The 27,640-nt window shown below is 34.4% G+C and overlaps 1 long non-coding RNA gene across 1 annotated transcript; it reads left to right on the top strand.

Moving 5' to 3' along the window:
• Positions 1–135: 135 nt before the first annotated feature.
• Positions 136–27,409, top strand: LOC131382486 (uncharacterized). Its single transcript, XR_009212006.1, has 4 exons — positions 136–318; positions 9,272–9,364; positions 11,890–12,015; positions 27,263–27,409. It is a non-coding gene; the product is annotated as an uncharacterized LOC131382486 (long non-coding RNA).
• The last annotated feature ends 231 nt before the right edge of the window (positions 27,410–27,640 follow it).

Below are 27,640 nucleotides of genomic sequence, written 5' to 3'. Positions count from 1 at the left end.
AAGCAGGCAAACAGATATTTAGTCACGCTATCAAGAAGGCTTTATCACAAGCCTCACTGGTTCAAAGTGCTGAAGCTACTCTGTGTTCTTTCCCAACATGCAGATATTTTGCTTACAAATGGAGCATATCAAATCAAGCTTTTGTGAACTTGAGGGAAGAAACAAAGAATATGAAGCCTAAATGGAAGTGTCAGGAAATGGTCACCTTGCGGACAAGGAAACAGCAGCCTAGAAGGCCAGGAGAGGGCAGGCTACCCACCTAACCCTCTGCAGAATTTTGTGTGGACCCCGGAGACCAGAAACTAACTGCTCCTGCAGGTATATGTTCCTCCATGCCGGCCAGAAAGCACAGAGAAGGAACACTTCTCCCTGGGTTCTTAGGATCAGACGGCTGGCTTTAGTCCCAGTCATATCAATAATAAATATTACTATTTTAATACTAGCAACAATGATATCAATTATGGTCATTATCCTCTCCTCATATTTCAAACCCTAAATCACATCCTATGAAACAAATTAGACAAAGATAACCAATAGAGTCCGCTTTAATGTGGGGATTTTTTTTCAATGTATTTATGTTCTTTATATCCTCTGTTTTAGAAAATACTTCTTAAAATATAATTTTGCTATGTCTATTTCCTTATTCCTAGATATTGTATAGTCTTTCTATGTCAATTTTTGGTATAACCAAGGCAATTGAAAAATATAGTTGACTGAGAATAACTAAAATATTGATTAAATACAATCAGCCTCCTTTTTAGGAAACTGGCCTTTTCTGAGCCATCCAACAGTTTCTAAATAGTCCAATAGACAGAACAATGAAAAAAATAAAAAAAACACTTTAAAAATAGCCCAAAGCCATGAATCGTAAATTATTTTTTAAATTCTATATACGTTGGCCCTAGAGTAATTTTTAATCTCTTATTCTCAGAAGACATTTTTTTTCTCTTTGAAATCAATGACCTTGGTACTTAGAGCTTGATAAATTTTAAGATGTTCCCCTATTTTACATTTTAAAAAATCTACAATCATTAGTATGTCACTCATGAATGCTGTAATAAAAAAAGAGGAAATAAAGCCTTGCTTTTTGTCAGTGCTTATGTAGATGTAACATCCAGAAAACATTAGTCTTTTGGGAAAGATTTAAATGTTTCCATTTTAATAGGTCAATCAATTTATTTGAACAAAAGCATCATTTTAGAGGGAAACAATAGGATGTGTCTGTAGTTGACCAGTCGTAGCTCATTTGCTGATGTTTTCGTTTAAGCATAGGATATCAGTGAACAACAGAAATTTCTAGTAAAAATGATTGCGGAATAATAATAAAAAGCACTTACATGTCCTTATGATGTGCTTAGCACTATTTTAACCAAGGAGATGGCTATTTAGCTTATCTTCATTTTACATGTGAGAGAATGAGGCAGCAAATAAGGAACACAGCTGAGATTAAAGCCCAGGCTATCTGGCGCTATAATTAGCAGCACAGGTAAGGGAAAACAAAAATTAGCTATGTTAATATAGGAATAGGGAAAGTCGCTGAAAGTTAAGGTTTCAAGGCAATATATATTTATAAGCATATAACTCATCCAATGTTGGTTTGAATATACAAAAGTCATTTCATTGATTAATTCAGTAAATAACCATTGGGTCCCCTTTAGTCAGTTTCCAAAACCACACTCTATTCTTTTTATTTTCACTTTGCATTTGACTGTCCTATACCAGCTCATCTTCCCTCTACTGTGTGTGTGTAAGTTTTATGGTGTGTGTAGGGGGGTCGGAGAGAGAGAGAGAGAGAGACAGAGGAGGGAGAGTTGGGTACAGCTCTTTTTCAGATGTGATTACTTTCGGAAGGTTTGAAAACGAGGGTTTAATGCAATCTTTTTTCTCTGATTCTCAGTCTTGGGTATATTTGGGGATTTTAGGGTTTAGGCTGCCGCCAAGAAGGCTGCTACTGTTATCATACTGAACAGATGCTGCCAACTCTTAAGCTCCAGATATTTCTGTAGAAGCTCTTCTAACTCAGAAAAGCAAAAGGTAGGATCAGGCTACTGCAAATCTGCCTGTAGTATTTTTCCTGCAAGGTGACAGGTTTATTTAAGATGAAACTTCCAAGTCATGAGCCAGTTCAGAGAGTTCTTAATTATTTTTTTCTAAACTTTGTTTATACCAACTTTTAATTCATTTTGCTTAAATGGAATTTTATTGAGGCTGTCAGGAGCAGACTGCATGCTGGGAGTTGTACAGAACCAAAAACATTATCCAAGACTAAGTAACAGCTGGAAAGAAACTATGGGACCTCCCACATAACCCCCACTGAGAGCTAGACAATGGGTGAGTTATTTGACAGAGTAACAGCAACAGCTGCCAAGTAGGTCTTTTTTTTTTAAACTCAACTTTGAAACTCTCAGAATTGAAATGAGCGGACTTGGTAGAGCCATTGGGAGTGGGAAAAAACATTCTTAGAATATTCCTTTGCCAAATGAAACCTACTGTGTCTCAAAATCTGCCAAGTCATCTTTCATACCATTATAGCATACTTAGCTCAGGAGTATTTTATTGGGCATGAATATTACTTTAACCTGTAGGTCTAACGTCAGTTCTATATAGCACAAATTAACTATTGACAATTATTTGATAAATCAAATAATGTACATAACCAAGATGTGTTGCCTGAATAATTTAAGTCATCTTCTCCGAATAATTTGTTATCTACAAAAAATCACATAGACATTTGAAAAGCTATCTCACTCATAAGTATATATTTTTTAATATATATAATATATTAATACATATTTATATATAATGTTAATGTATAATAGAATATATATTTATATATAGTAAAATAATTTAATATATACTCATAAGTACAGATTTTTTAATAATTCAATATAACCTTGCCAAATTAAAGTGATTATATTTTGTTTAAAATGAGATTTAATTTCAAAACAAAAATAGATACATAATATGTAATTTATAGTAGATTTTCTTTTCTGCCTTTACTAAAATATCACATTTATCAAATTGGTGTTACTCCACCCCACGCATTTAACTACTCAAGTATTTAACTGAAAGTAAGTCTTCATCTTTATTCTCCCTAATACTGGGTCAAATCCCTATGTATGCTGACTGCCACAAATAAATCATAGAAATAAAATGTATAAGAAGCTTATAATCTAAGGCAATTTTGCAAAGTAGAAATAAAAATACACTCATTCACATAAATTTTTCTTAGGATTTCCTTTATGTCTCCCCACTTAGTAGGCATACTCAATATTAAGTCAAACGTATAAAAGCAATATTATTTGTAACACGTCCAGCAATCTAGTTCGCCTGGAGTTACTCTAAACTACAAAGCCAATAGAGTTTTTAGGGACGTGGCAAGGTTTAACATCGGAATCTGTATTTTTCAGCTGGGAAATGGACAATCTCATAGCTAAAATGAAGAACATATTTGGAGAGCACATCATATACACGAGGCTTTTTAAATGAATTACTGTTTTATGAAAGAAGATAATAGGAATAATTTCATTTTGTTTTTTTCTACTTCATATTAATAGTGGAACCTGGCCATGAATCCTCATAGAGATTCAAACCATGTTCTACCAATTGTTTGGCTGTGTAAAATTGTATTGAAGAAAAAAGATTATTATCCTATTTTGTTATATTGTCTTTCTGTTTGATCATTTAGTTGTAATTTGTGGAGTTTCCTTACTTTTAAAGGTACACTTAACAGCGTTGTGAAATCATGCTTTGCGGAAGCAGATTCTATTATCAAATAAATTTTTATTCTGGTAAAATAGACAATTCAGAAAGATGAAGAATGGTGGTCTTTGAAAGCTATATGATTGTTCACTTTTGCCCACACAGACAAGAAAAGCTCCCTCGGAAAAATCTTTGAGATAAGAAAATATAAATTAATGGATAAAAATGTAAGGGCATTTAAAGTGGACGTTCAATCTTTGATGGAGCCAGCAGGAGCCTTGAGCAGCTGAATTTTTGCTGTGGCAAGAACAGGAATGAGCTGTACTTATCAGTGTATTCATAAAAACCAGTTGTTTTATGAGAGGTTCATACAAGTTAAAACTTGAAACAAATGCGGATAAGAGTAAAAATATTCTCGAGGAATAAACCCCTTTAAACTATTTGTATTCTTTTGACTTTGGAAGGTAATTCTTGTAAAAGTGCATACTGAGCTAACTACAGAAGCCTGAACTCGTTGGAGAGTAGCGAAAACGGCAAGTCTGACATCAAAATTTTACTGTTTACATTACCGTAAATTCAGATTTCAATGTTTTGGGGAAAAAACGTTTTTTAGCAACGGACTCTTTAAAAACTTTTTTCACAGCACAACTCACAGTTAGTTCCAAGGCGATTAAGTGCTTAAGGGCAGCTAGCTGTTCCTATCCCTAACTAAGAAACTTTTATTGGATAACCTTGGGAGGCTTGATTAATTTGGTTTGGTTGGTCCTTAGAAATGAGCATTTTGCCCTTGAAGGATTACACAGATGACCCTGGAAGCAAAATGGCTAAAATTCAGTCACGTACCAGTGAGCTTCTGTGTGTCCAGCCTTTGCACCTCTGGAGTTCCTTGCCCATAAGATTCCACTGCCTACTCCAAGTCCTTCAGCCCATTCCTTTCTGTCACTATGAATGAACATACAGTATTTCAAAACTAAAACGACACTTGTCCTCATCTCCAAAATTTTTCCATTTCCTTTTTATTCCCTGTTTAATTAAATGCATAACCATATATCATGTGCTCAAATGTGAAACCTAGAACTCATCCCTGATTCCTTATTATCTCTGAGTCTTATTACCTCTATGAACAAGTTTTCAAAAATATCTTTGCAATCCTTGTACTTCCTTCCATTTCTACTGCTACTATGAACATCCAGGGCAGTATCATTTCTAGCTTGTATTAACCATCTTATATCTAACTTCTAGAAACACACACACACACACACACACACATCATTTAACCATATTAGAGGTAACATATATTTTAAAGTATATACTAAAGCTGTTCACATACCAGTTTAAATTATCTTCTTATTTTTCTTTTGCACTTAGAAATACATAAAATCGGCCGGGTGCGGTGGCTCATGCCTGTAATCCCGGCACTTTGGGAGGCCTTGGTGGGCAGATCACCTGACATCCTGAGTTCAAGACCAGCCTGAACAACATGGAGAAGCCCTGCCTCTAGTAAAAATACAAAATTAGCTGGGCGTGGTGGCGCGTGCCTGTAATCCCAGCTACTCACGAGGCTGAGGCAGGAGAACTGCTTCAACCCAGGAGGCAGAGGTTGTGGTGAGCCGAGATCATGACATTGCACTCCAGCCTGGGGAACAAGAGCGAAACTTTGTCTCAAAAAAAAAAAAAAAGAAATATATAAAATTTATGAAAATAAGGACTATACATATGCCAATGTATAAGTAGTAACTCTTGCCATGCTTTGCACATAGAAGGCATTCTATATATTTTTAATTCCTAAATGAGCAACACAATGGTTTTGCTGTTATACCTCCCATACACAGTTAACCCTACTTAGCCAGAGAGAACTCTTATACTGGTCGATTGTATTGTATTCTGTCATTCTCTTAGTCTTTTCACTTTATTCTGTTATAGGAAAAAATGTGTATTCACTTTGGCTAACAAAATTAACTGAGAAGGGAAAAATGTTTTTATTATATGTTGTACATTATTTTTGAAAATGTATATCATAATTTTTAAAGTTTATTTATGTATTCATATTGGTTACATAATAACTCCAAATACAGATGCCATTTCTGAAGATGAAGAATTATGTAAGAACCATTTTCTTTGTCCAAAGAGGGTTATTCTCACTTTTCATAGTATAATAGAATTCTAAGGACAAATGATAGTTAAGAATGTACTTTTCTGCAAGGAGAATTCATTTATGTCACCACCTGCTAGGACCATCATCAGATTATCTGCCAAATCTCATATTTTACAATATTCATTTAAATACATTTACTTTTCAATATCTTCTACTGGCTTAGAGTAATCTAAATTTTAAAATCAAATGGTGGCAATTAAATAATTGCATGTCTCTTATTTAATATTAACGAAGTTAGAGGCTTTTTTTTTGAGATGGGCTCTCACTCGGTCAGCCAGGTTGGAGTACAGTGGTGCCATCTCAGCTCACTGCAACCTCAACCTCCCAGGCTCAAGCCAGCCTCCCACTTCAGCCTCCCAAGTAGCTAGGACCACAGGTGCACACCACCATGCCCAGCTAATTTTTGTATTTTTGGTAAAGATGGGGTTTTGCCATGTTGACCAGGCTAGTTTCAAACTCCTGAGCTCAAGTGATCCACCCATCTCAGTCTCCCAAATTGCTGGGATTACAGGCGTGAGTCACCACACCCAGACAAGTATTTTAATATCTAAAAAAAAAAGAGACTATCAAGTTGTGGCCCTAGATAAACAGAAAAACTTTGTAGCTTTATAGAAGAAAGTTAAAAGGGACTATCATGAACCTATAGGCAGTTTCTTATTTCCCATCATCAAAACAGAGGAATCAAGTTCCTCATCAAAGTCCTTCTCTGACCATCCGTTGTAAAACAGCAGGTCCCACTCTGTTATCTGTCTCCTTAGTGTGCTTTATATTCCTTAATATTGTTGATCATATTTGATATCATATTATGTACACAATTGCATTATCTGTTTATTATATGTTGCTTGGCAAGAATGTAACATCCTTTGGGGTAAGGGGGATTATTTTCCCCACCTCAATGATGTACATCAAAGACCTAGCAAGTAAATATGTATTTCTGGAATGAAAATATGTGACACTCAAGCTTCAAAAGAAAAAAAAAGACTTTGAATGACATTCTAACAGAACACTTGAACATGGTAAGTGTTTATCACACTTCAATACTCTCCCTCTATCTGACAATCCCAGTTTTTTCAAATTACCTTTGTAAAGATATTGAATTGTAATTAAAGCAACCCAAAAGAAGACAAAACTCCCCTGTTCTCTGAATTTCATCTTGTTCTTCTCTTTCCATTATTTAACTTTTTTTGATAAGCCTAAATTATGTAATATGAGTACTCAAAATGCGTTTAGATGATTTTTGTGATATGTATGCTAAAAACTATAATATGTTTTCCAAACTTAATTTCACTTATTTCAGTATTATTAAATTATATAATTCTGCACTTTTCATGGGTGAGAAAATGATATTTGAATGTACAAAATGAGTCAAATAATTGATAAATCATTTAATTTAAAAACTTCATGTGGATTTATGTAATAATCTGATGAATGGTTATCAATAAGCTAATAACATTTAAATAATAGCAATATCAATTAATCCCAATATACCAGTTCAATAATGTCCAGAGTATTGACTTCCCAACTTTCAGCTATTCCCTCTTCTTAATTCTTCATGGCTTAACTTTTACAATATGATTATCCTACTCTCAGTCCTTTAGGCTTCTATTTCATTTCTTCATAAAATATTCAATTTTAACCCCATCTACCAGCCTTCCAAATCACGTATCAGGATTGCTAAATAGTTTTGAATTTATGTATATACATATATATGTGTGTGTGTATATATGTGTGTGTGTGTGTATATATATATATATATATATATCTTTAAGACTACTGCTAGTAAACATCAGATTAACAACCCTAAGTGCCATTCAGGACCACCTGCTAATTTTCACATGCTTCCTTAACCTTCTACTTCTATACTCTCTTTAAAAGCTATTTGCTGTTGTCTCTATTTTTACAATTAATGTCATTAGATGTCCTCAACAATTCTTTCCTCTTCAAATGATGCAGCATCTCATCTTCTCTGTCCTGGGACAATAGCTCCTCCTCTTTTATAAGGCTCTACCTGTGCCTTTACTGTACAGGTTCTCTACCTTGATGCTATTGGCATTTTTTTTAATGGGTTCACTTTACATTGTTTAGCAGCAACCCTTTGGCCACAAAATGCCCGTGGCAAACATCCACCCCTAGTTGTGACATACGTTTTCAGACATGAGGCCAAATCATCTTCAGTTGAGAACCACTGCCTTAGTGAATACCACTCCCTACACATGCAATTCAGAGAACTGGTCTTAGAAAGTAACAAGTTATATAGTTTGGATGTTTGCCCACTCCAAATTGCATGTTGATACGTGATTCTCAATGTTGAAGGTGGGGCCTAGTGGGAGATGTTTGTGTCATGGGGACAGATCCCTTATGAATGGTTTGGTGCTCTCCAGTGATAAGTTCATGTGAGAGCTTGTTGTTAAAAAAAGTTTGGGACCTCCTTCTTCTCTCTCTTGCTCCTTCTCCTGCCACGTGACATGGCCGTTCCGCATTCTACTGTCCGCCATGATTTTAAGCTTCCTGAGGTTCTCACCAGAAGTAGATGCTGATGCTATGTTTCTTTTACAGTCTGCAGAGCGATGATGCCTCAGCCTGAGGCATTCCTCTATAACAATGCAATACACAGTAAAACAGCAACTATTTGGTATCTGCTTTTTCCCAGTAGCATGCCATTACTTTTTTTTTGAGATGGAGTCTAGCTCTGTCACCCAGGCTAGAGTGCAGTGGCGTGATCTCGGCTCACTGCAAGCACCGCCTTCTAAGTTCATGCCACCCGAGTAGCTGGGACTACAGGTGCCTGCCACCACGCCCGGCTAATTTTTTGTAATTTTTTTTGTATTTTTAGTAGACATGGGGTTTCACTGTGTTAGCCAGGATGGTCTTGATCTCCTGACCTCGTGATCTGCCTGCCTCAGCCTCCCAAAGTGCTGGGATTACAAGCGTGAGCCACTGCGCCCGGCCAGCATGCCATTACTTTTAATGGCAAATATTGCAATTGCTTTTGCACCAACCTAATAAATATGCTCAATTTTTTTCTCATCTAAAAATAAACTTTTTGAACCCCTATTTTGGTTTCTAGATACTGATTTATTATTTTCTCTTCAAGGTTAAATTTTTGAATCAGTGTTTGAACTTACTTTTATTATATTTCTCTCTCAACTACAACGAGTGTTTAGAAAGTAACCCGTTGTTCTCCCCAATGGAAAGCATTTAAAACTTTGTGTTTAAACACATTTGACAGTGTTCCTTACTCACTAACTTTAAAATGCTCTTTGGATACACAGCTTCTCATTCTCATGCTCATAAGCTTCTTTCTGGATTCTTCCCATAAATATTGGTGTTGCTAACTGCTGCTATAGTCCATGTTATTTATTTATTTATTTATTTATTTATTTATTTATTTATTTACTTATTTATTCTTTTTAGAAACAAGGTCTTGCTCTGTCACCCTGGCTGGTATTGAACTCCTGGCTTCAAACAATTCATCCATCTCAGCCTCCTGAGTAGCTGGGATTACAAGTACAAGCTACTGCACCCAGCTGTTTTTTGTTTTGTTTTGTGTTTTCTCCTCACCATAAAAGTTTAATCGCCTAGTTTAAGCTCCTACCGTCTTTCATCTTCAACACAGAACTATCTTGGTGTTAAGAAATCTATCTTTAACATTTGCTGATTGGCTGACTAATCACTGTATTATGAGTTATATCCATTATAATGTTTTTAACATGTTTATTTTACTCAATGGGAAATCTAGACGACTTGCATGTGAAGAACAGTTCCTGGCACAGAGTTTCCTCCAAATAAATGTTGTCATCATCACCAGCACCATCATCATAAATGTAAACATAATAATAGCAAATACCCTACTGAGCTTAAATATATGTTTAATTCAATGTATTTAAAATTAAATCCTTTATCTCTGCATTTCGCTCAAGCATCATGCTGTTCTTATTCAAATCTAAACCAGGAGTCATCCCTGACTCCAGAATCACATCGATTCTATGTTTCTTTGTTGAATATTAATATTTACCCATTCTACCACCATTGCCAGAACCTACCTCATCTCAGTATCAGTAAGTGCTATCCAATCATACCTCACCTCAAATTCTGTATAGTCCACCACTTGTCTCTTTTCCTTGGAATCTGTGTAACATTCCAAAACTCCAAACCAGATCATTATTCCTACACTTTAAATTCTACTTTGTCTTTCCATACTCCTTAGGTTAGACTCAAACTTCTTTATATATATATATATATATTTTTTTTTAATTATACTTTAAGTTCTAGGGTACATGTGCACAACGTGCAGGTTTGTTACATCTGTATACATGTGCCATGTTGGTGTGCTGCACCCATTAACTCATCATTTACATTAGGTATATCTCCTAATGCTATCCCTCCTCCCTCCCCCCTCCCCCCACCGCACAACAGGCCCCAGTTCGTGATGTTCCCTTTCCTGTGTCCAGATGTTCTCATTGTTCATTAGTGGGTATATACCCAAAGGAATATAAATCATGCTGCTATAAAGACATGCACACGTATGTTTATTGTGGCACTACTCACAACAGCAAAGACTTGGAACCAACCCAAATGTCCAACAATGATAGACTGGATTAAGAAAATGTGGCACATATATACCATGGAATACTCTGCAGCCATAAAATATGATGAGTTCATGTCCTCTGTAGGGACATGGATGAAGCTGGAAACCATCATTCTCAGCAAACTATTGCAAGGACAAAAAACCAAACACCACATGTTCTCACTCACAGATTAGACTCAAACTTCTTAACCTGGTTCAGTGGGTACTAAGCAAACTAGCCCCTTCCTTATCTTTTACATATCTTTTCCTCTGCCTGGAACTCATGGGATTCTTTGTTCTACTTCTGTCTCCGATTGTTGGAGGAATATTATTGAAAATGTGTTGGTTTAAATCTCCATTCAGCTTCTTACTAGCGTAGATACTGGAGCGTGGGAAGTTTTCACAAACTTCATTTTATAGTAGTAGTATTACTAATACTACCACTTTGTTTTTTGTTTTTGTTTTTGTTTATGTTTTTGTTTTGTGTGTGTGTGTGTGTGTGTGTGTGTGTGTGTGTGACAGAGTTTTGCTCTTGTTGCCCAGGCTGGAGTGCAGTGGCACGATCTCAGCTCACTGCAACCTCTACTTCCTGGATTCAAGCAATTCTCCTGTCTCAGCCTCCCGAGTAGCTGGGACTACAGGCACATGCCACCATGCCTGGGTAATTTTTTTGTATTTTTTTAGTAGAGATGGGATTTTGCCATGTTGGCCAGGCTGGTCTCGAATGCTTGGCCTCGGGTAATGCACCCATCTCAGCCTCCCAAAGTGCTTGGATTACAGGCGTGAACCACTGCCCCGGCCTAATACTGCTACTTCTAATGGTAAACTTCATCAAATCTCAGCTTAAATTTTATTCCTGGGATTGCTTTTTCTAATTCCTTAGATTTGTTTTGCTAACCCTACTAAAACCCTTTTTCATTTTTCCCCTGTCATTTACTTCCCATTTACATTATGGGTTTATTGCCTTCTTTCCTTCCTTCTTACCCTCCGTTGCTTCTAAGCAGACATTATATCCATTTTATTCCTAGAGCATATCAGAGTACACAGAATGAAGTATTATTTGCTCAAAAATATTCATTTAAATGAATGACCAGATAAATGGATGGATGAATAAATAAAGTAATGATAATTAGAAAATTTCTTAAATATTTCAATCTGAAATTCTGGCTTCAGTTATGGAACTTTATATTATTTTAATTGAGCAAGTATTTTAATTTTCATGGTGTCCAACGATTGTATGTATAAAAATAAGAAATGCTGCTTATTTGTAAAAAAGTTATTGGACAAATAATATGAAGAGAGTATGTAAAATGTAATGACTAATAATAATAATACTTTTTAAATGATTACTATGTCCCAGGCACTGTGTTTCACACTTAATGGATTATATTATTTAAGACTTACAATAACCCTATGAGGAAAGCATTATCAATATTACACTTTTCCTCCAATGTTTTTACATTAGAAAAAACATCGAAGCGTAGATAGTTTTTGCAAGAGGCCCAAGATCATACAACAAATATGTGCAGAGCCAGGACCTGAACCAGTTGATAGCTACCAATGCCTGGCTTTTGCCACTGGGCTCCTTCAGGTATATCTAACTTTTACATTCTATGTTTGTTTCTGTGGTTTTGTTGTTATTGTGTATATATATATAAAATAATAAAATACTATTTAAAAGTTAAAACTTTTGTATTTTTGCTTAGGCTTTATGGATGAGAGAACAAAATTATTACAACAAATAATCAAAACAACTAATGCAAACAAGTTTATGTATTCAAGGAGGTCACTATGCACTATTCTTTTTTCTTTTTTTTTTTTTTTTTTTTTTTTTTTTTTTTTTTTTTTGAGACGGAGTCTCGCTCTGTCGCCCAGGCTGAAGTGCAGTGGCGCAATCTCGGCTCACTGCAAGCTCCGCCTCCCGGGTTCACACCATTCTCCTACCTCAGCCTCTCCGAGTAGCTGGGACTACAGGCGCCCGCCACCATGCCCGGCTAATTTTTTGTATTTTTAGTTTTCTGAAAATTATATCCAAAAGTCTACTTAATAACTAAATATTTAAGCATTTTCAAAGTAAACTCATTAACATTAATTTTTCTAACAAGAAATTTTCTACATGAAAACATCATCTTTAGGTAGTCAAAAGCAATTTTATTATAAAATTGTATGTGTACCTTCAAGGGAGATCAAAATGAATTCTGAATATTTTAGTAATTTTAATAGCTGTGCATATCTAAGTTTTTATTCATGAAATAGTTTTATACTTTTAGGTTATTTCGTAAGATAAATACATAACTGAGTTGCAGGTGGCCAAAAAATACCTTTATATTATTTCTCATATATTGCATTTGAAATTATGTATTTCTATGGTATACATATTTATGTAACAACATAATATTTGAGATTATAAAAGAAACATAGAAATTCCTCAGGTTTCCCATATATGCATAATTTAGAGAAGCATATTTCTACATAGGAAAAACTGTGCTAATCATTGTTTATTTAATAATATTACTTTATTAAAACTCATATTTTGAATTTGTGTTGTTACCCATTTTAATTCACCACATATCCCTTCTTTTTACCAAGCACATTAAGAAAAATAGAAGCAGAAATATTGTCACATTCCAAAGTCACAAGACCAATTAGTAAATACAGAAGTAACACTTCACAGACATTACACTGCTAGACTTTTGCACAACTCACTCATCCATACTCTTTTTTTCACCTTTTAAAATATGTGGAGATAATTCCTCTAATATGATACTGGGCTTTATTTTGATGGATCTAACCAATTAGACTCACTCTATCAAAAAAAATCCAGTAATGTGCATAATAAATTCTTCTCATTCTCTGTGCACCTGTTCTCTCTCATTATGTCTAAAACTTGGGATTACTCCAAAGTGTTCCATAATGACTTTTTATAAGCAAGACAAGTAGGGGAAATTCTTCAAGGTCAGAGTGAATTGGTATTTGAAGTTGTGCTAACTACCTAGGTAGGAGGGAAGTGATAGCAAAAGAAAGACCATGAGGCACATATCATTTGGAGGTAGGACGATTTATGGGATAAAGAATCATGCTGCCAGTGATGAAAGGTACAAAAATCCCAAGCAGTCCCAGTTTCTCAGTTTTGTAAACATTAGCGCATATTTTCAAATAATGTATTTTTTCCTGTATTCAGTTTTTGGAAAATGTTTAAGCAATACAGTCTTGTTTTTATCTTTTGTTATATATCTTGGAAGATATTTAAGAGAGTAATTATTTCACGTTTATAGCCATTGTGTATCTGCAGAACTACATATATTTACTTTTAGTTACAATTTAATTGTGTGTGTGTGTGTTGGAGTCTTGCTCTGTCGCTCAGGCTGAAGTGCAGTGGTGCGATCTTAGCTCACTGCAACCTCTGCCTCCTGGGTTCAAGCGATTCTCCTACCTCAGCCTCCCAAGTAGCTGGGATTACAGGTGCCCGCCACCATATTTTTAGTAGAGACGGGGTTTCACCATGTTGTCCAGGCTGGTCTCAAACTCCTGACCTCAGGTGATCCACTCAAACTCGGCCTCCCAAAGTGCTGGGATTACAGGCATAAGCCGCCATGCCAGCTTAGTTGCAATTTCAATTGTTTCTATCGTCTAATCAATGATCTTTTTCTGCATTCAAATTTCCCTAAACTTTTGAGGTTGACATAGGTAAACAATAGCTAAGTTTCCCTCTACAAAATTAAATCATGAAATGAGACTAAGGCTCTATGGGAGTAAAACTTGACTAACCCCTTCGTTTTTAAAAAGTCTGGTACTAGCTGGGTTTCAAATAGTTATCTTAACTGCTTCCAGTCACTTTTGAAATATATAGATTACCACTTTAATATGTTGACTTTACCTGATGGATACAAGATTATGACACACACTATTTTAGATTATAACAATTATAAATATTCAAATTGTTGATTTTCTGTGTTGGAGCTCTGGGTTAATTGAGGTTAGAGAAAAGGACATGTAGAATTTAAATCTATAGCTAATCATCCAAATCTTCTTCAGAAGACTATAAACATACAAATTTAAGACAAATCTATAGCAAACAGAATTAGCCTAGGAAAGCAAGAGGAGTCCCCTAAGATACATTCTGGAGTATGAACTTCTATTTCTCCCTCCTTCTTTCTCTCCTTCCCTTGCTCTTTCCTTCCCTACATCCCTCCCTTCCTCCTTCTCTCCTTCTTTCCCTCCCTGTCTTCCTTCCTTTCTCCCTTTCAAATGAATGTGATGGATCTATTTTTAAGACAATGTCATTCTAAAAATATCACTGTCAGTTTGTGGATTAATGAACCAAATTACAGGAAATTAATTGCTTATTAATATCCAATCAGCCTGACCCATAAGTGAAAGTGACTCTTTATATAACCAATATTTTATAATGGTATAAACCAATATTATACCAATATTTTATAATGGTATAAAACATTGGTTACATAAATAACTTCAGAATATGGCTTAAATCAAGTTTTATTCTCTCCTGTTATGTTCTCTTCTTTTTATTTATTATGACACCACTATGATTGAACTAATATACTATTAATCAAAATTCTGAGAGAGTTGGCTTTTAGCAGAGATAATATATTCTTCAATGAGGGCTAATAAAATAATAATAGGTAATATTTATTGATAATTTACTTTATGCTAGACACTGTATCAAGCATGTTAAATGTTATATCACTTTAACCACTGAAACCGAGGTGTTTAAAAGGAAGAGAAAAAAATGAAAGCAGAAAAAATAATTTTGAAGTTAATAAAAGAAAATGTAGTGGAAGGTTTATCTTATTCAGAATTTTGATGAGATTATGTTTTTATTTGCCCTTACCCTTAGTATTAAGTAGTGCACATTTCTTTCCTTTGAACTAAACTCTATGAATTGGAAATAACTTCTAGACTTTAACTGATAGGAAACTCCTACCTCAGAATACTTCAACAGCTCTCTTTGAAAATTGGCTCTCTTTGTTTAATGTCAGCATTTTGTGATGCTGCTCAGTTCCCACAGTGACAGAAATTTTAGGAAGAAAATAGCCTCAAAGAAATAATAAGCTGTTGAATTCTCACTCAACAAGTCTGAGCCTGTTTCAGTTTTCTAAATTAGGGGAAAAACTGCCAATGATATTAAAAAATATTGTATATGTCAAGATTTGAAGATTTAATTCAGATTTTTCTTCCTAAGTTGTGCTGGTGATTGCTGGGAAGAGATGGAGATAAGCAGCCTTGACTCACTCCAGGTGAATTAAGAGTGAGTGGGCTTGCAAAAGACCTGAGATCAAATTAAGACAACTTACACATTCTGTAAGCTCAAGGCAACTTCCCCATAGTTCTTTGAGGCTCAGCCTCTATAATTTTAACTAAAATTGAATTAATGATAAATTCTTCACAAAGTTGTGGGTAAAAAAGCACTTTGCACATTTATGTCCTAGATAAACATCTGTGCCTTCCATTATCTGTGCAAGTCTAAGGAAATCACTTAAACTTTAATAAACAGGAACAATAATAGTATATTTGTTTGAAAGCGGAATTGTAGACCAGATACTTATTTTGAGATTTATTTAATCCAATCTTAGAGAGAGTTATATGAACTCAAATGGAAATTCTGACTTCATAGGTATGAGTTGGGGTCTTTCTAATAATTGCAATTTCAAGATTCCTGAAGCACATGTATAACAACCAGGGTTCTATGTTCTAAGTGACAGATGAACTTAAATAAGCAGCAGGATTTAGGTGTACTAAGAATCAGGGGTAGAAAAATAGGGCAGTCTCTTTTGATGAGGTAGGTAGTAGGTTTGGCTTTGTAGGCAGACACAGCTGATGCTCTTTACCACTAATAAGACAGCCAGACTCACAGGGCCACTAACACAATTGGGCATAATTAACACTTTCTCTGCAGAGTTAATGATTTCTTGAATAGCCTGTAATTGTTCATTATTTCCTTTTATTTCAGTATCCTTGAATAAAAAACTGGTCATCTAAGGAGAGTGTACAAAGTAAAGTTTCCCTAGTTGCATTACAGATCCTGATTCTACCAACATCATATAATGGTAGATTCTCTCAGAATATGAGATATTCTTATATATGCAGGAGTAAAAACTGCATATAACTGTAGAGTATATTCATTCTATTAGAAAAACACTCAACTACCAATGTTTTAGGCATGGCGAAATAGTCAAATAGAAAGCAAACACTTTTGACTTCAAAGTTTATGTGCTATGAAGGATAGGAGAGTAAACAAACTAATAAATATAAAATTGTGACAGTAGCAATAAATGCCTTGAAGTATAAATATCAGGATAAAGATGGTGAAGAGAGTGACAAAAGAAATACTTTTGACTGGATAACATAGCATGTATTGAAAAAATTAATGGAAAAACTTAACTGAGCAAAAATAAATAAATTGAGATGGCAAACACTTGGAAAAAACTGATTTTGTTAGTAAAATTAATATTTCTGTTTTGAGATTATTTTTCATTCAATGGAATTAAATATATGTATCTTGATTTAAGTGGAGAGGTCTGGGCTATTAATGCATTTTGGAAAATCATCAGCAGTCAAATGAAATTTGAGAACTGGGTGTAAATAAGCAAGAGAAGTTTAGTCCATAGTCTGAGCCATTTGGCATCTTAATATTCAGAGGTAAGAAAGAGGAATAATAAAAGAATACTGAAAAATACTCTGGAAGACTCTGCAAGTGTGGATTCTTAGAAACCAAGAGCAGAGTTTTTCAAGAGGGGAATCTGAAAAACCATTGACAATGATAACTGCTGAAATGCAGGAAGACTCAGAACTGATATCAATCAGAATAGTTCCTGTGGAGGAATAGGCACAAACAACTCACTGGTATGGATTCAAGAAAGAATGGAAGGCAAGAATATGCAAGCAGTGAGGATAGATACCTCTTTCAAGAAGTGTTTCAATAATTTTTCAATAAAGAGAAGTAGGGAAATTAGGCAACATCTAGAGAGTTGTGAAAGAGTATAACTGAATAAGTAACTTTCTCAGAGTCTTAATGATTATATAAAGCCGACACTAAAAATTAAATACAACAGGAGTAAACTACAAAGATATTAAAGAAGGTATGCCCTGGCTTGAACTATCATCAAATGACTTCATGATCTACATTTACGTTGTTCCCGTATACAGCGTATGATCATTTCACTTTCTAGTTTATATCTAATTTGTATTGTCTGGCAAAAGATTGTATATTTTAGATATCCTTTACTTTTTGTTTATTCTTATTATCCTAGGCAACAAAATCAAGCTTTCATCACCCATTAGAGTAACTAATTACAAGACAAGACAGAGAGATAATGTCAGTGGGACATCATTGCTTTGTGAGGCCCAGGGTCTTTACCAAGTGATCTGTTCCTGAACTCAATGGTGTAGGCATTTTATAAATAAATTTGAAAGCAAAAAGTCCTTACTAGTCCTTTATAAGGAGTCAAAACAGTGGCTGTTAAACCCAGGAAAGCTCAGAATCTACTACTCTATTCGGGTTTATTCTATTGGAGGTCAGAGTGATAATCAGGTTTGTTTGGCAGCTATTGCTCTCCCAAAAAGACAAAGGTATTTTTGTTTGTTTGTTTGTCTGGCTGATTGGTTTTACTTCTCCCACAAAATTAAAAGAGATTGATTAGTTTGGTCATTTTCCATTGATTAATTTTTATTTATTCTGTACCAGTATATTCTCACAATGTGGGCTGGCTGCTATGAATAAAAATACAGTTGACCCTTCAACAACATGGGGTTACACTGCATGAGTCCACTTACACGCAGAACTTTTTTCAATAAATACAGCCAGTCCTCTGTATCTAAGGATTTCACATCTGCAACGAAATGCAGATCAAAACTATAGTATTTGTGGGATGTAAATGCCATATATACAAAGGCCGAATATATTTTTCATATAGGTGGATTTTCATATAGGGGGGTTTTACCCAGTCAACTGCAGGATTTGAATATCCAGAATTTGGTATATGCAGGACGTCCTGAAACTAATCCCTGGCAAATACCGAGGGACAGCTGTATATCCTACAACATGGCAAATCAACATTTCAGTTGAAAAAAATTATTACTATAGATATGAGATCTTAAAATATCCATATTCCTATCTGAACAATAAAAAAGTCCTCCTTAGCTATTTCTGTATTCATATTACTTAACGTCTTAATCATTAGCAAAAGGGAGATAATCTCAATTTCACATCTCAAACCAATGCATCCTTCTGAGTTAATATGCAAGACAGTCAACCTAACAGAGACCACAAAAGCTAATGATTGTGTTGTCTGAATGAAAGTCAAACAATGACTTAATTTGGTGTGCCACTGACTATGCGTTCTTGCATATTAAGTACTTTCTGTTTCTACTTTTTCTTATAGATGAAAAAATTCCTCTTCCTTTTTGCCTCACTTTGTTTGGAGAAGACAAAATTTTCTTTCGTTTATTGACAACATTTTATTTTTTTCTGAAGAATGTCATGAAATTGGAATATCATTTGAAAGAACATGAGTACTCTGTGGATAACGTGTTCTCCCACTGCATACATTATTTCAAACAACTCTTTATTTTATTTTATTTTTGAGACAGTGTCTCACTCTGTCACCCAGGTTGGAGTGCAGTGGTGCAATCTTGGCTCACTGCAACCTCTGCTTCCTGGGTTCAAGTGATTCTCATGCCTCAGCCTCCCAAGCAGTTGGGCTACAGGTGTCTGCCATGACCCCGGCTAATTTTTGTATTTTTAGTAAAGACAGGGTTTCACCATGTTGGTCAGGCTGGTCTCAAACTCCTGACGTCAAGGGATCCACCCACTTCGACCTCCCAAAGTGCTGGGATTACAGGCGTGAGCCACGAAGCCCAGCGAAACAATTCTTTCTTAGTTTCCTCTCTTGTTGGCCCTTCTGAATCTGCTATTTTTTTAGTGTCCTTATTTGTAGAGATTTTAATTCAGAATATGTCCATATTTTTGACTGTCCCCACTCACAAGCCATCACTTTTGACTTTTTGAAATATAGTCTCTGGATTCTTAATTATACCTTTGCTCTGGATGCTGCTGACCGTCATGCATCAAGAGCCCACCCAGGCACCTTTCAGGAACCACCCATAAACTCTACAGTCTCAGCTTCTACGAAAAGCCTGGGTTTTCTCTCTGAAAGAATACTTTATGATATGATACTAGTCAAACTGATTTCTATTATGGGTGATACTTCCCTATTTTATTCCTTATATATGGAAGTAGAAGTGTATAAGTCAGAGAAATTATTTAATATCTGTGAACATATGTTTCCATCAGTTTTTGTGTGTATGCATGTCTAAAATGGAATATGAAAATATTGCCAAATGTCCATATTTTTCTTCCATTTTTCCATCTGTTTCTAAATACTTCTTGCTAACCAACTCATGGGAATTTCCTGACTATATTCTTTCTTATCAGCAATTTTGTATGTTAATAAACACAAGGAGTAAAAAAAAAAAAAACATTCAGGCCATATGCTGGAAATTCATGTTCACTGAATCTGCAATTTTGTGGTATAATGATTGTAATCAAAAGTTCTGTAAGAGTCAGTAGATAACAATGCAAAATAAAATCCACGTAGCTTAGATACTCACCAAAGGAATACCATTTATTAATATTTAGAAAATCATCACTGAATCAACAGTTCATTTCTTAAACGGGACTAGGGTATTGTACAACACAGAACTCACATATATTTATTATTTTGTAATTCTGTCACATTCCCTCCTTTGACCTTCTTTCCCAAATTTATTTTAACTCACATGAGAACATGTCAAGCCAGAGATGGATATCATCCTATTCAAATATTTTTAAAAATATATTGAGGGGATCCTGTGGGTCCAGAAATAATTTCCACATTAGTACGTAAAAGTGATAGCATTTTATGGAATGCATGTGAAATTATTATAGAAATGCCCATATTCTGCTGATTTCCCAAATGCAGCAGGAAGTTAAACTGAACATCGGTCATCATTTATACATTAATTCTGCATTGGTTGGAACCTGCGGATTGTCATGCTGGATCAGACTTGTGGTAAATTAAGGGATGAGTCCTCTTTATATAATTGAGTTGTTCATTCAGCATCTATTTCTTGGCACTTGCAAAAGTCCAGGATCTGTTTTGAGCAATGAAGAAATAGCAATGAATGAAATTGAGAATGCCTGAATTATCCACCATAAACTCAGTAAAGATACTGAAATTAAAATATATATGAGGTTATTTTCATATATATTTTCATAGTGACTTATAACTATCAGTCTTACACACAAACACATAAATACATGTATATGTATATACATATATATAATTATATATCATTAAATAGTTATATAGTAATCTCATGAAATGGTGGTTATTGTTATAATACTTGTTACCTTAGAGTAGTAAATGCCATAAATACTCATTTCATGGGTAAACTGTTGCATCGAGTTCTTTTAAATGTGCATCATTGAAGTTATACAGATTGTTCTAATCCTAATATGTAATTATTTGATGAACATATAATAATACAAACAGTATTTCTGCCAAGCATGATGTCATGAATATGTTTAAGATTTCTTGAAATATATCAAAGCATCTAATGCATGACTTGGCTAATATTTCTTTACAAATTTTGCTTTTCAAATTGAACATACCATCGATATTTTAAGTTAAACAACATATTAGGCTAACGTAAAAGAAGACTTTTATGTTCTCCGATTACTTGCCTGAGTTGCAGACTATGATTGTGAGAACTTTATTTTATATACATGCTGTCACAAAATGGTACATCTATTTTAGACGACTGCTGTCTTCACAGTTTTCTGATAATTTTATATGTTCTATTTCTCAATGCATCCTGAGCTCTCACTCCTGCTTGCCTTTGCCCATGGTACTTCCTCTGCCTACAATGCTCTTTTTTCTTTGTTAAAGTTTTCCTCATCTTTCAAGATTCATATCAGTGATTCTCTCTTCCATAAAATAGGTACTGATTTTTGCTTTCTATATCCCAGTCTCTGTGCAAAGCACATTAACTTTCAGCATTTTACTTTATAATGAATTTTGTCATCCCAGTTATACAAATGAGACATAGAAGCTCAAAAGAATCTTTAACTTCTCTAAAGGTTAACAGATGGTTAAGCTTGGAATTGACACCATGCTATCTGGCTACAAAGTGACTGTGCATATTCTTCTATATATATATTTAATATATTATTTCAATTTCTGGATGTCTGTTGTATGTGATTATCACCACTACCAAGCTATAAGACTCTGGAGAAGCAAAACTGCTGTATTTTATTCTCGTAATTTCTTGTTATCAGCTGACATTCCGTAAATATTAATTGATAAAGAAATGAATGGAAACATTAATGACTAAAATTTTACTGTATTCCATGGCAGTACTTATTATTTTAAACAGCTTTTCTATTGAAAACCTGATACTTATGTGAAATTAAAATTAAGCTCCTCCTAACGTTCCACTTTCCTCCTAGTTAAATTCCTTGGTGGCCTTAATATACGTTTAATTCCTTTCCCTTCTCATGTTTAAAAGCAACTCTTATTACAGAGCAAATCTCCCCATTTCCTTTTGTAGCTATTCATATGCAATACATTTATTGTATGATCTTTGCCATTCTTCTTTATTAAAATTTGATTTGATTCAACATAATCAAAAAACTATTTAATGATCATTAGCTATTTTTCAATCTAATTGTGAATAGAAGATTCCCATGAAATAGCAGATTGACTTGGAAAAGGCAGTGATATCTCACTTATTCTAGAGGTCTGTCTTCATTATGGCATCCTAATATTAGGTTTCTTTTCTCTCCTCTTCTATTTTTCTTTTCTCCACTAATTTTCCTCCTCCTCACCGTCTTTCTCTTCCTCCTCTTCCTCTTTTTCTTTCCCTTCTTCTTTCTCCTCCTCTTTCTTCTTCATTAAGCCTGTTCTCATTGTTGATTCCTTTGAGGCTTACACTCCTCTAGGCAAGCATGGACCTATGTCTTGCATAGACAGTCCTGGCCAATACTTGTGGTCCAAATCCAAACTTTGTTCTGGAATTTTTATTTTTTATGAAAATATTAATATAGTCACATTAAAATTAGCCTAGATGGATATGTAAGACTTTCATTTTGTGGTCCAGCTTGTGTCATTGTCTCCCTAGCAAAGTAGGAATCACTTATCCAGTGAACAGTATACTCCCTTATCAGGTTGAGTTTTTCCTCTATCCAGTATGAAATATTGACTTATGCATGAAACATTCCTCGACTTACAATGTTGTTTTGTCCTTATAAACCCATCATAAATAGAAAATATGGTAAATCAAAAATGCGTTTAATATCCCTAACCTGCTGAACCTCATGGCTTAGCCTATCCTACCTTAAATGTGCCCAGAATATTGACATTAGCCTACAAGTTGGGTAAAATCATCAAACACAAAGACTCTTTTGTAATAAAATGTTAAACAGTTCATGCAATTTATTGAATATTGAAACTAAATGACAGAGTAGTTGTATGAGTACTCAAAGTACAGTTTCTACGGAATGAATGTTGCTTTTTCACCATTATAAAGATAAAAAACCCTAAGTCGAACCATTATAAGTTAGTAACTATCCATATTTCTAAACCTCTGTCCTTGTATAATCCTTTTCTCTGTTGTAATTTACCCTGAAAATTCGAACTACTTCAGCCTCCCTGAATCTTTATTTCTTTCTTCATGATTCAGCAAGATTGTTTTTCTTTGCTTTGTTTTTCTCTCCCTACATGACAGTCCTGAAAATTTGTTTATACAAGTCACGGTAATCCTAACACTCACCTAATTCATATAAGTTTTGTGTATTTGTTCCGGGTATCTAGTTGTTAATAGTGATAGGCTTCATTAGATATGATTAATTTATTACAAATGCAAGTATGTAGTTTATATTATTTTAAAAAAAAATTAAATTTAAATTTTTGAAAATTAAGTAATCTCTTTTGATAGTATACTAAATGAAATGCATTTACACAAGACTTGTTTGTGATACCAAAAAGACACCAAAAACATACACCTTTTTATGTCCCAGTTTTTGACCTCAAAGTGGTTACAATTTATATAAATACATAATATACATTCACCTGAAAATACAACATAAATATACTTTAACTTTTATGTCCCAGTTTTTTACCTCAAAGGGGTTACAGTTTATGTAAATACATAATATACACTCACCAGAAAATATATACTTTAATATCTGAAATATCCTAACTCAGTAACAGTGTAGATGACCCTATTATCATGATTAATGGAAAAATTCAGGCAGGAGATAACATGGTTCTGAGTCCAAGGCTAGATACAATTTCTGAACTATCATTTAAATGAGGGCTTAAATGATAAATATTTTATAGTAAATATGGAGAACGCAAGCATGAAGGACAGATAGAAAAGTTTGAATCAGTGAAAAGCTTCAGCAGAAAATGAGATGGTAGGACACCAAGCTGGATATTCTCTGTCATTGCATATGTTTTGTGGCATGAATTTAGCATACAGTAGTCCCTTCTCATTCCTGGAGGTTATGCTCCAAGACACCCCCAGTAGATGCCTAAAACTCCAGATAGTACTAAGCCCTATATATACTATGCTTTTTTGCAATATATGCATTTCTATGATAAAGTTTAATGTACAAATTAGGCACAGTAAGAGATTAACAACAGTAACTGATAATAACATAGAACAATTATAACAATATCCAGCATCAGTACTCTTGTGCTTTGGGGCCATATTAAGTAAACTAAGGGTTGCTCGAACTCTAGCACTGTGATACCGCAACAATTGATCTGATAACCAAGATAGGTACTATGTGACCATCCTACAGATAGTGTAGGCAGCATGGAGATGCTGGAGAAAGGGAGGGTTCATGTCTCAGGCAGGATAGAGCAAGATGGCATGAGATTTCATCAGCCTTCTCAGAACAGAGCACAATTTATAACTTGATTGTGGGTAACTGAAACCACCAAAAGTAAAACTGTGAATAAAGGGTTGCCGCTGTTTCCTTTTTAGTTTTAGTTGCTTTATTTTCTTGTTTGTTTGTTTGTATGTTTGCTTTGTTTTGTCTGTTTTTCTAATCGCTTTGTGTTGTACTAAGATAAACATATCAGTGGTATTTGGGAAAGAAGATGAAAATTGTATTTGAGTGGTTCGGGTGTGATGCTCTCAGTTAGAATGAATCAAGTGTGGTAAGAATAAAAGACATAAATCTAGGTCACTATGAAGGATTGATCAGGAGAATATATATTTTAAAGTTCATCTTCTTGTTAACTAAAATATAATTATGAATTTTATTTATTTATTTATTTATTTATTTATTTATTTATTTATTTATTTTTGAGATGGAATTTCCCTCATTTTGCCCTGGCTGGAGTGCAATGGTGTGATCTTGACTCACTGCAACCTCTGCCTCCCAGGTTCAAGTGATTCTCCTGCCTCAGACTCCTGAGTAGCTGGGATTACAGACATGCGCCACCAAGCCCAGCTAATTTTGTGTTTTTAGTAAAGACGGGGTTTCACCATGTTGACCAGGCTGGTCTCGAACCCCTGACCTCAGGTGATCCACCCGCATTGGCCTCCTAAAGTGCTGTGATAACAAGTGTGAGCCACTACGCCTGGCGGGTTTTATTTTTACTTAATAAATTTGTTTGCTTGTTTAATTATTTGTAACTTGCTTTGCTTCAAAGAGTATTTAACATAGAGAACATCTAAGGCTTCAGGCATTTTAGGCATGGGGGTAAAGTTAGTGAAAGAGAGGACTTAGAAAAAGTAGGATTGTGACTTAAGCAACTATTGTGTTCAACAGAAATAATAAACTCAAATTAGGAAGATAATGATGATTAAGATATGCTGCATTTGAGATGGCAGAAAGGACATCCAAGTGATAATCATTACCTGGCATTTGGAGATAATGACTGGAAAATACTTCAGAGCAGAAATATATATTCTAATGCCATGTACATACAGAAGTAAATTTGAAGCAGTCAAAATGAATGTTTTCTAAATTACTTACAGAAGGAAAAACTGGCTGAAGTGAATATAAACATTCATGCTTTAAAAAAAAATTCTGAAAGCTTTTAGTTTTATCAAAGGTAAGAATTACAATGCTGTTTTATTGCACATATTTTATTTTTTACTGTTCATTTCATCCCTGGAAGGTTAAAACATATTCACATCTTTCAATGATGACGTCTTTTATAAAATACAACTTTTGTCAAAGCTGGAGGAAATTCTTACATTTCAAATAAAATATTTTTTATCTTTTAGAAGTACGTATTTTTTAAAAGAATATAATTTGGAGAAACTAAAAAAGAACGATTTCATCTTCGTCACAGTGTATGTGTATGTGTGTGTGCATGTAACTTTATAAACTCTTTTCTTTTAACCACCAATATTTAGTTTGGCTACCTTATGTCTGAACTTATTCTCCTAGGCTACTTAGGTAAATACAAGTCTGAATTGTAGAGGATTTTGAAAATGTAGTTGTAGTTAGAAAAAAAAAAAGTAACTAGAATTCGGTATGGGAAGTATTAGATACCATAATGTTGAAATAGCTGATCAGAATGGTTGGTTAAATACAGTTAAAATTGTTTTAAAATTAGGTTTTCTAGTACCTAAATGTAAACCTTGTTAAGTATTTAATAATTTATCTTAAAGAGATATAAGTCCTATTTTCATGTGTTATAACCTGCCTGGAGCCCCCATCAAGAGATGTTACTTTCTCAGTTGAACCCAACACTAGTTGAAAATTTACTTTATGGACTCAAACACATACAAACACGTTTACAGAAAGTAAGTTATCAATTTATGCAAACTGAAAATGAATTAAATACAAACTCTGTCCAAGAACAGGAAGATAGTGGTGGACATAGATAGTAACTTGTCGCTCTCTAATTCTTATTGCTCTTCAAGGTAGTGCCCTTTAGAGGAGCCTTCTAGATCTTCATTTAATGATGCCTTCTGTATTATTCATTTAATAATGCATTATAATGATGTCTACTGGGAGCACTGGTTTCCCTTATGTGATGATTATAGCATTTTTCAAGTGCTGTTGACCTGAAGAGCAACTCAGCACCATTTTATTGGACCACAACGTAGGCTCTATTGAGCTTTCTCTTGCAAGTCACATCAGAGAAGCTAGAGCATGATCACAATGTGTCATCCTCTGGAAGCTGGCTCTTAAACGATCCCATCCTTTTCTCCTAAGTGGAAAATAAGATCACCAACTTTTCCTGACTCAAAATGAAACTCACATTTCCTAATTTGAGACACCAAAATATAGAGTATCTAAGAATCTAGTTTTATTTTTTCACTCAGCAAATAGTCACTGAGAGACTTCCATATGTGAAGAACAGTATAAGGCTCTTTAAGAGACTGTAGTGAAGAAGAAAGCTTTGATAATCTCTTTCCTCAAGAAGTTTATATTACAATAAACAAGATGAATATTTAAAAAGACAAATCTAGCTCTGATCTCAAAGAGTTTGTATTTGCCAGAAAAAAACTCATTAGAAGGTGATTTGTGTAATTTATTATTTAGATATGATGATTTGGGAAATTTATTATTTAAATATGATGATTTATGTAATTTTTTATTTAAATATGATTATTTAATTTATTATTTAAATAGAAGTTTCAGACTGAGAACGATGGGAATTCATGTCAGGTGTATCTGATTTAGTCTAGGGACAGATTTTTACCGTATATGGAGAGGACATGACTGATCAAGAAAGTGCATGTTGTTTTGATTTCTTTAAACATTTTTTATTGACTTACTATTCAAATGCTGTTAATTCCACAAGTATGAGACATCAGAGGCAGGTACAAGGGAACAGAGGACTCAGAAAATAAAGCATGTCCAAGCATCCTGAAGAAAGAAGGATCATGTGAGAAGGAACACATGAGAAATTCAATGTGTTGATGCAGTAAGAGTAAGAGGTGAAGAGAGGTAAGAATGCTGATGTCTGCAGAGGTTAAAACTTGCAAGTACTTAAAAATAGGTTGGAAATATATATTTATAATTGCATTTTTAAATTAAAGAAAAAACAATAAATAATTATTTCAGGGCCACAGGAAAAGTTGTCCAGTAATGGATTTTGGTCATCATCTAAAGAATGGTGGAGTCCTTGAAGCATTTTAATTAGGTGAGAGATTTGGATTTTCAAAGGATAAAACTTGTA

This window comes from Hylobates moloch, unplaced genomic scaffold (genome assembly GCF_009828535.3).
Source record: "Hylobates moloch isolate HMO894 unplaced genomic scaffold, HMol_V3 SCAFFOLD_30, whole genome shotgun sequence".
NCBI lineage: Eukaryota > Metazoa > Chordata > Mammalia > Primates > Hylobatidae > Hylobates > Hylobates moloch.
The sequence above is the reverse complement of the archived record's forward strand: the minus strand, read 5'-3'. Positions and strand labels throughout refer to the sequence as shown.